The following is an 8931-nucleotide window of genomic DNA, read 5'->3' on the forward strand; positions in this document are numbered from 1 at the left end:
GAAACTGTATTCTAGGTCAGCAGGATTTTTTTTCCCTCCTGTAAAGGTGATTTGTATTATGACTATAAGAACTTATTCTTTATGGGATAAAAATGGCTAATTTTCTTTAATAACTGTTTTTGGAAAGTTCAGTATTACAATATAAAGCCAAATGCTTAAATTTGGAATCTGTCAGACAGTTGTAATAGTATTCCACTCAGTGAACACCAGGTCAGTAATTGGCCAACATTGTTATTAAAATTTTTAAATTTAGACTTAAATTCAGACTTTGGGATATAGTAATGAAAGCATTTCTCTTAAATATGCTTTGAAGATGGAAACAGCTTAAGGATCTTAAAGATCTGATCTTTACACTTTTGCTCAAAGACTTTCTATACAAAACCAAGTGAGTAGTTAAGATAATTACCTAGAAATTTAAGTTAAATAATATGTAAATGGGATAATGAAATATTTTTATCTTTGGCAGGACAATAATCAAAGTATGTAATGTGTTTATTATTCTACTTTATAAACTTTTTCCAAGTTCTGTTTTTAAAGTTTTTACTCTTAAATTTTATTCTCAGTGTCTTCCATTCAGAAGTAGGAAATTAAGAAAAATGTTCAAATCATATTTCTAAAATTAAATCATCCAAGTAAAACTACCAGACAGTAGAAAAGATTTGTGCATTTGTATAAATATGAACCTTTTAAAGTTTGATTTTTAAAAAGAAACTTCGTAATATATTGTGTTTTATTGTGTTTGCAATATCTGTAGTAACTATTATAAATTCAAGAAATTCAAAAAGAGGTCTTTTTCTGTGAACAGAATTGTGATGTTTTTAATGGACGTAATGAGATTTTATATATATGCATTGAATATTTTAAATGCATTATTTCCTAATGCTACAGGGAATATTAGTTTTCCTTTAAAATGAAAAGAGGATCGTATGCATAATAGATCTTGCTCCACCAGTGCCTAATGTTGAAATATTTTAAAAATAAATTGCAATAGTTATTTAATATACTTTTATTATTGTGCATTTGCACACTACTGTTAAGAGCTACAAATTAAATTATATTTTAAAAATGAGATACTTCGCTACTGTTCTTTCTAAATATATTATTGGTTACAACAGTATATAGTTCATTGTTTTTGTTTCCATAAGGAAGACTTTGCTAATTTGATGGAAACAAATTATTCTCATGAAATATATTAAAATTCAGATTATACTGATGAAAAAGAAACTAAGCTATTTTTTTGGTTTCAGTTTCTTTGGCTCTCTGGTATAATCAAGAAAACATTTTCAGTCTCTTTAAGCACAAAAGCAGGCCAATTTTAGAAATAGTCTCATTTACGAATAAGGTATGAAATGTATATTAACATATACATTATTCATCCCAGCAGACCCTCAACTCCAAGGAAAAAGATAGAAACTTATGAATAAACAGACAAGAGAGGCATAAATCAATTGTTTTGGAAGTAAAAACTCACTATAAGGCAGAATTCAAACCTCTTAGCTGTCTGAGCCAATACATTTTCCAATTCCTGGCCACCATTCAGATCACTTGATACAGAAATATGTTAGAACCAGCTTGTACTCACTTTCAAGAAAACCCAATTAAAAGGTATCTTTATTAACTACAATCATGAAGTGCACATAGACATACAGCTCTATACTCCCAAGAGCCTCCTACAACTGAATTAAAAAAAAATTTTTTTTCTTTTTGGTTTTTTGCGTCATACCCAGCAGCGTTCAGGGGTTACTCCTGGCTCTATGCTCAGAAACCGCTTCTGGCAGGCTCGGGGGACCGTATGGGATGCTGGGATTTGAACCACCGTCCCTCTGCATGCAAGGCAAACGCCTTACCTCCATGCTATCCCACAACCGAATTAATTTTAGCTTATCTATAGTAGTTCATTACACACAGCCAATAAATGTTCATTGTTAGGAGCACGAGGCTTGTTTAAAACTAATTTTTTTCTTTTTTTTATTTGTTTTTGGGTTTTTTTTGGTTTGGGGCCACACCCGGTGATGTTCGGGAGTTACTCCTCACTATGCGCTCAGAAATTGTTCCTGGCTCGGGGTACCATATGGGACGCCAGGGATTGAACCCAGGTCCATCTTGGGTCAGCCACATGCAAGGCAAACACCCTACTGCTGTGCTATCCATCGGCCCCAAAGCCCTAGTTTCTATCCACTACACTGAATTACTCCCAGCACACTGCCAAAAAATGGTCCCACAACAAAGAAAAAACATTATGTAAGTGTTTGTCATTATTATTAAATAGAAACTGACACATTTCAGAAACATTATTTATGGAAAACTCATACTAAGAATCATAAAGAGTGCCCTAAAAGGATAATAACAGAGGATTGCAAAAATACTAGGGATTGTTGTTCTAATGCTGTGGTCCCCTGTTTCTCATGATTGAGATTTTCATGAATTGATCTCATTTATGTCAACCATTAGTGCCTTGTGAATCAAAATGATTATAAGAATAAGAAATGAAGAACAAATAATTGATAAAAAAGAAATGAAATAGCTCTTGGCAACCATACCACATTTCACAAGATACCGTATATAATAGTGATTTATAATAAACTTACACTTGTTTTCATCTCTTTTCTGATAATAGCTTCTAAAATCCTAGAAATGGCCTAAATGAGAGGAATCATTTTTTTTTAAGTTCTTTTTAAGTTAATAGGTGACTTTGATCCTCATGAGAATTGAGGTTAGTTCTTAGGAGAATCAACTAGTGCTGAAAGGGGTGGGGGGAAAACTGGTGGATGAGGGGAATAACACACCCACAAGTGAAAAATATCTAGAGGGCTATAACTTTTCATATCAGTTCCTGACCTCAGGGGTGCAAAGAGGGATTGAAATTTTAACCAATCTTCATCACACAGCTCAACAGATGTGCCCTGAAATAAAGCCTGCAATTAAAAGGACTAGAAAAGGTTCCAGAGCTTTCTCTCTTATACAATCCAAGAGGGGTGGAAGGATGCTCACTTGGGCATGAGAGCCCATACCCTTTCCCTGTTCCTTGCCTCTGACCTTCATTTGCCTCTTCCTCTGTCCTTTTTTTTTTTCTTTATTTTTTTTCTTTTTGGGCCACACCCAGCGACGCTCAGGGGTTACTCCTGGCTATGTGCACAGAAATCGCTCCTGGGTTGGGGGACCATATGGGACGCCGGGGTATAGAACCATGGTTCGTCCTAGGTTAGCACGTGCCAGGCAAATGCCCTACCACTTGCACCACTGCTCCGGTCCCCAATCTTCCTCTGTCCTTTTAAAATAAATCAGTGGTCTATTAAGGAAAATGTTTCAGTTCTCTGAGTTGCACTGGTGGATTAATTGAGCTGGATGAAAAAGTCCTGGGAGTGAGATCAAGCCCTTATGGAATCTGATGAGAACCTCAGAAGATTGGGGTGATTGAGATCAACTTTAGATGCCTTAGGGCCAGAACCAGCAGCGCTGCTCAGTAGTGACTCCTGATGCTGCTCAGAGACCATGTGGTGCTGGGATTTGGGGGGTGGGCATGGATATTGGGGTCATCATAAATATTCAAGGCAACAGCCTTAACACCCTGTCTTTCTTCCCAGACCCATCATGATGTTTTCTTGTAACTCTTGCTTACCACAATACCCTACTATTTTCTTTTGTCTTTGTTTTGGGGCCACAGCCAGAGGCACTCAGGGATTACTCCTGCAGGCTTGGGAGCATATGGGATGCTGAGGACTGAACAAGACCTGCTGTGTGCAAGGCAAATGCCCTACCCACTATTCCCCTCTGTTGCTTCTTTAAATTTAGATGCAGAGTCCTTCTGCAAATTTAAGTTTACATACAGAATCCTTCTGTAAATTTAGATGAAAAATCTCCAAGAGTATGCATAGATGTGAGCATTTATGAATTGAAATCAATTCCAGAAATACTCTTAGATTTGAAAATATGTTGCTTTGATTTTGATTTGGGGGGGGGGGGAATCACACCTGGCAGCACTCAGGGGTTACTCCTGGCTCTATGCTCAAAAATCACCCCTGACAGGCACAGGGGACCATATGGGATGCCGGGATTCAAACCTCCGTCTTTCTACATGCCAGGCAAATGCCTTACCTCCATGCTATCTCTCCGCCCCAATTTTTTTTTAATTTTTAAGATATAACCGAAGTAACATTGAGTTAGATAAATGAGTTGTCATTTATGTTCATTTGATGTAATGGAACTGTTGTAACAGTTAAGTAACAAATATGCTAAATACATTAAATATAACAGATCTAACAGACATACAGAGAGTTAAACAATAATAGCAAAGTTTTCATGTGCATATATGTAGACACATTCTGTATACAAGTAGTTAACTTACACACATACATGTGTGCTTTGCATGTGACATCTAAGATGTAAAAGTGAGTTAAGTGCATTAAATCTGTAACTGGATTAATGTAACTGCATTAAGTAATGTTCACTGGATGTAACAGAACTAACCAATGTAACATGAGTTGAATAGGATAAGCATGATAGACATACAGATCTAACAGATAAAGTTGAGTGAGAAGTTACATTCAGTTGATTTAATAGATTTAAGAGATGTAACTGAGTGATTTAAGCAAGTTAAAAGTGTTAGATGTAACAGGACTAAGATGTGACAGTGATTTAAGTGAGTCTTTAGTTCAGTAAGTGAAAACAGAAGTAACATATCTAATATGTAACAGTGAAGTTAGTAATGGGATTCTGTAAATGAAGTGCCTTAGACGAAAAATGTCCAACAGCTGTAACTGGGACTTAAGAGACTGGCATCAAGTGCATTAGATGTAGCATGTCCTAGTGAGTTAAGCGAGTTAAGTAAGTTACGTGTATTAGTTGTGACAGTTCAGTTAAGTACCCTTTGATGAAGCACAACTAACAGAAGTAACTGTGAGTTAAGTGAGTCAAGTAAGTTAACTGCATTAGAAGTCACAGGTCAACAGATGTAACTGAGTTGCGTGAGTTAAATTCAGTAAGTTAAGTGAGAGATAACAGATCTAAAAGAGGAAAATGTGGGGGCCGGGCGGTGGCGCTAGAGGTAAGGTGCCTGCCTTACCTGCGCTAGCCTAGGAGACGGACCGCGGTTCGATCCCCCGGCGCCCCATATGGTCCCCCAAGCCAGGAGCGACTTCTGAGCGCATAGCCAGGAGTAACCCCTGAGCGTCACCGGGTGTGGCCCAAAAACCAAAAAAAAAAAAAAAAAAAAGAAAAAAAAGAAAAAAAAAGAGGAAAATGTATGTTAAGAAAGGTCATTGTTTTAGACGGAACAGATCTAGCTGATAGAACAGTGAATAAAGTAAGATAAATTAAGTAGGTTAAATGTAACATCTGGCAGATGTAACACTGGGTTCTTGAGTTATGTTAAGTGCATTAAATATAACAGACCTAACTGATGTACCAGTGAGTTGAGTGAGTTAGCAAGATCAGTGCATTTGATTTAACAGGTTTTACAGGTGTAACAGTGAGTTATATGCAATAATTTAGTGCATTCGATTGAATAGCTATAGCAGAATTAACCGTGAAGTAAGTTAATAAGCTTTTAAGGAAGTTATGTAATGACTTATGGGATAGAGTTTAGCAAGTTAAGTGCATTGGATGAAACGTGTTCCACAGATTTGAAACAATAACTTAAGTGAGTTAAGGAATTAAGTATGTAAGGTATAATAGATCTAACTGATGTAATAGTGAGTTCAGCAAGTTAAGTTAAGCGTGCTACATGGAATAGAGTCAACATATCGAATTCAGTAAGTGAAGTGCATTAGATGTAACGTATCTCACAGATGTGACTTTGAGTAAAGTGCACTAAGGAAGTTAAGAGAGAGAGATGCAAAAGATCTCACAGATGTAACCGTTAGATGAGTGAGATAAGTTAAGAGCCTTAGATAAGTTAGATTAGTGAGGTAAGTTAAGAGCCTTAGATGTAACAGATCTAACTAACTAATGGTGAGTTAAGAAGTGAGCAACTTCAGTAAGTTAAGTGCATTCGATTTAATGATATAACTGAAGTAACCGTGAGTTAAGTGCATTAGAGAAACACATCTAACATGTAACAGTTAGTTATCTAAGTTAGATAAGTGTGTTAAGTTGTTAGATGTGAGTGTTAGAAGTAACAGGTCTGACAGTGTAATTGTGAATTGTTATGTAAGTCAACAGTGTTAGATGTAACAGAACTAAAAGTGAATAAAATATGTTAGGTAAGTGAAGTGGGTTAGGTATAAACAGTTCTAACAGATGCAACAGTTAAATAAGTGAGGTAAGTAAGGTGTGCATTAAATGTAACAGATCTAAAGATGTACAGTTAAATTATATCTATTGTATGTTACAGATTTAAAAGAATTCAATCACTTAAGTACAGTATGTATGTGACAGAGCTAATGTAACTGAGTGAAATAAGTGCCTTCGATATCATCTTACAGAATTGACATAAGTAATTACGTTAAATGGAATAGATATAACAATGTTAAGTTTGCTATTGTAAGGAAGTTAGTGTGTTATATATAACAGATCTGACAGATGTAACAGTGAGTTAAGTAAGTTCAATGCATTACATGTAACCTTAAATACTGGCTACAAGTTGGTTGTTCATAATGCAGTTTTTTTCACAGATAAAGTTATTTATGATTGAACTACAGTCATACAATGTCCAACAATCTTTACCAGTGTGCATTTCCTGCTACCAATGTCCCCAGCTTCTTGTTTGATTTCTTTTTTTTTTTTTTTTTTTTTTTTTGGTTTTTGGGTCACACCTGGCAATGCTCAGGGGTTATTCCTGGCTTTATGCTCAGAAATCACCCCTGGCAGGCTCGGGGGACCATATGGGATGCCGGGATTTGAACCAGCGACCTTCCACATGTAAGGCAAACGCCTTACCGCTGTGCTATCTCTCCGGCCCCTCTTGTTTGATTTCTAAGTGAAATTTTATACTTCTTGGTCGATGTTTTTTATTTTGGTACTAAAATATATAATAGAGATGTACATCAGTACTCATATATTAAAAAAGACCGTGTGCCAGGGCCATAGTGTAGGGTGCCTGCCTTGATTGTGACAACCTAGGTTCAATCCCCAGCACTCATATAGTCCCCCAAGTTTGCCAGGAGTGATCTCTGAGCACAGGGCCAGGAGTAAGCCCTGAGCACTGCTAGATGTGGCCCCCAAACAATAATAATAAAGTATTCATATGCATACATGTAGACACATTCTGTATACAAGTAGAAAACATTAGCCTACTGGTTATACAATAAAGGTAGTGTTTAGGAGAGTATTAATTTGCTCATAAAATCTTATCTTTATGGAGCCTATTAAAGCATGTAAAAAATCAATGATCTTTCTCTTTTTCAACAAATCCTCAATTGTTCCATTCGTCCTGTGTTCCTCTTTCATATTTCCCTTTCTTTCAAGCAATTCTCCATTGATAGAACATGGAAGTTTCTAAAATCAAAGGTTTCCAAATATGAATATTTTGTAACATGCTGTGATATAATCTTTAGCTCCATCTCCTCATGTCTTGCAAAACTGGTTCTCCCACAGTTTCCTTAACTCTCAGTTTATAATTTTAGATATTTTTACTAGATACTAAGGCAGAGCTGATGTTGGCCAAGTACAGCTCTCTCTGGTCATTTCTCTGTGTTCCAAGTTATAAAAATAAGCATTTCTTGAGAGTTCAGAACCTGGAAGGATGATCATCTAATTGCTTCTCTGTCTTGGAAATATACTCTGCTACTCTGCTTTTCCCTTCCTGAGCCACTGACACCAAATCCATGATATAGACTTGTTTACCACTAACCTAACTCAAAAATAAATTTTAGGTTAAAAAAGAAGATTATTGGGGCCGGGTAGGTGGCGCTGGAGGTAAGGTGACTGCCTTGCAAGCGCTAGCCAAGGAAGGACCGCGGTTCGATCCCCCGGCGTCCCATATGGTCCCCCCAAGCCAGGGGCGATTTCTGAGCACATAGCCAGGAGTAACCCCTGAGCGTCAAACGGGTGTGGCCCAAAAACCAAAAAAAAATAAATAAATAAATAAATAAAAAAAAAAAAAGAAGATTATTATTTTTGCAATACTGAAAATTTTAGAAACAACAAAAACCTGCACCTTGGGATCAGAATGATAGTACTGTGGGTAGGACACTTTCCTTCCACACAGCCAACCCAGGTTAGATCCCCAGCATCCCACATATTCCCCCAAGCCTGCCAGAAGTAATTTCTGAGTGCAGAGCCAAGAGTAACGCCTCAGTGCCACCAGATGTAGTCCAAAAATAAAAACAAAGCCAAAAAAGACATGTAATACCTGTTTATATAGGCACTTGAATAATGGTAACAGCTGCCTCATTTCTACCAAAGCAAGTAAGAGACATTTTTTTAATTTTATTTTGACCAAAGTAGATTACAAATCTTTTACAGTAATATTTTAGGTACATAGTGACATTGAATCGGGGGCATTCCCACCACCAATGTTGTCCTCCCTCCACCCTTTTTCCCAGCATGCATCCCATATTCCCCTTCTTTGCCCCCCGGGCTGCTAGTATAAGTGGTCCCCTCTGTGTCTAGCTTGTTGTAGATTGGGTATCGATTCTGTTGTCATTGACTTTGGATTTGTTGTTTAAGTCTGATCATTTTTTTTTATTTCAACTCAATGTTCATACAAGTATTTGGTCTTGGTATCATCCATTACTTCCCCCTCAATTTATGAGGCAGAACAAGATGATTCAAGTTATATGGTTCTGTTTGAAGAAAAAAAGGGGGGCAAAATACCGGGTGAAGTCCTTCTAGAGGCTATAAATGTCAATTTAAGAGAAGAAAGGGGAAAAGGAAGAAAAACAGCAACAGTACAAAAAATATCGAACAAAAAAAAATAACGAAAAGCACCACAGCAATAAAAGACAACAACCAAACAATAACCACAATCCCGAAATAAAAACAAAACAAAGC

The sequence above is a fragment of the Suncus etruscus genome, chromosome 14 (genome assembly GCF_024139225.1).
Source record: "Suncus etruscus isolate mSunEtr1 chromosome 14, mSunEtr1.pri.cur, whole genome shotgun sequence".
Classification (NCBI taxonomy): domain Eukaryota; kingdom Metazoa; phylum Chordata; class Mammalia; order Eulipotyphla; family Soricidae; genus Suncus; species Suncus etruscus.